At 37.8% G+C, this 1,175-nt stretch overlaps 1 protein-coding gene across 1 annotated transcript in view; it reads right to left on the reverse strand.

The window, feature by feature from the left end:
* The window catches only part of LOC107730049 (heterogeneous nuclear ribonucleoprotein R-like), a 20,179-nt gene that overhangs the window by 4,146 nt on the left and 14,858 nt on the right, over positions 1 to 1,175 (reverse strand). The gene's annotated exons all lie outside the window — the stretch shown is intronic.

The raw sequence follows: 1,175 nt of genomic DNA on the forward strand, positions 1-1,175 counted from the left end.
TCACGCGTGCTTCAGTATTTGTGTAGTAAACAAAACCGCGTTTCCGCCATCCATACATACAGAGGCAAGCAGAACATAAAGGATTCATATTTAAACCATCTTTTTGCATTTTAATATTCACAGACATTAGCTCATAATATCGCGATTCGAATTAAGTGGCAGACCAACTTTTGATTTATTCGTCCAAAATTGACGAATTCCGTGGCATTCCGCGCTATAGAGTAAATTACGTTTTTATGAATGGACTCCGCGATCCCGTCCGCGTTTTCTCAGAAACCATATGGCCCTAGAAATGTAACCACACTTCAGAACATTTCGGCTTGCCCTGTGTGTTGTTTGAACGAGTCTCTCTCTCTCTCTCTGTAGCGTATGCGCCCAGATGCGTTCTCAGCTACGGAAATTTGGCACGGATTGATTTAACGTGAATTGGTACTCTGTAGTACCGACGTAATTCCGTCGGTACCCTTAAAAGTACCTAGTTCAGTGCCCAACCCTAGTGTCCATCTTGATGAGTCATTAAAATTGGACAAACATCTCTCTTCTGTAATTGGTTCCAGTTTTTACCAACTCCGCTTGCTGCCTAAAATCAAACACTTTGTAAATGCTACGACGTTAGAGATGGCTGTCCATGCTTTTATTACTTCACGCTTAGATTACTGCAACTCACTATATTGCGGTATTTCAAAGTCACAAATGACTCGCCTACAATTGGTCCAAAACACTGCTTGCTAGATTTCTTCAAAATAGTCGCACATGTGACCACATCACCCCATACTGAGGGCCCTCCATTGGCTGCCTATTTCATTTAGAATGCGTTTTATAAATAAATGAACTTGATGGCGCTAAACATAATGCAGCTTTCTGTTTCTGAAAGGTGTTTAAATGATTTAAACAGCCATTCAGATTTGTGTATTTGCTATGATGTTCATCACAGCGCCAAATACTAAAATATTTAGAATTAATAGGCTATTTATTTTCAAACTTTTTTACATTTTAATCTGGACTACAACATGCCCTAGATATTGTTTGAAAGTGTTTTGATTCTTTATTGTTCGATCACACTTTACATTAGGGCTTCATTAGTTAACATTAGTTAATTCATTAGTTAACAAACTGCCAATGAAAAATTCTTCTGAACATTCATTAATCTTAGGTAATTACAATATTTAACAACA

Source organism: Sinocyclocheilus rhinocerous, unplaced genomic scaffold, assembly GCF_001515625.1.
Source record: "Sinocyclocheilus rhinocerous isolate Xijiao unplaced genomic scaffold, SAMN03320098_v1.1 scaffold1119, whole genome shotgun sequence".
NCBI classification, from domain to species: Eukaryota; Metazoa; Chordata; class Actinopteri; order Cypriniformes; family Cyprinidae; genus Sinocyclocheilus; species Sinocyclocheilus rhinocerous.